Source organism: Tigriopus californicus, chromosome 3, assembly GCF_007210705.1.
Source record: "Tigriopus californicus strain San Diego chromosome 3, Tcal_SD_v2.1, whole genome shotgun sequence".
NCBI lineage: Eukaryota > Metazoa > Arthropoda > Copepoda > Harpacticoida > Harpacticidae > Tigriopus > Tigriopus californicus.
Window position 1 is genome coordinate 4,896,326 of NC_081442.1, and position 298 is coordinate 4,896,623.

Below are 298 nucleotides of genomic sequence, written 5' to 3' on the forward strand. Positions count from 1 at the left end.
CCCAAGAACCCACCATTATTTCTCCACCAGCCTTTGTAAGTAAAAGTGTTTGGTGCTTTACTCTTTGATGGAGTTAACATTTCATCATGATTAGGGTCAGTAATAATTTGGACTCTGAGAGATTTTTGGATAGGCCGCGAACCCGCCCGCAGACTCATTTTTAATGTTTAAGTTATTAGTCGCTTTATTTCTATTGTTGATTGTCAAATAATTTGGACTCTGAGAGATTTTTGGATAGGCCGCGAACCCGCCCGCAGACTCATTTTATCGGTTCCCTAGGGAGCTCAGGGGCGGGCCC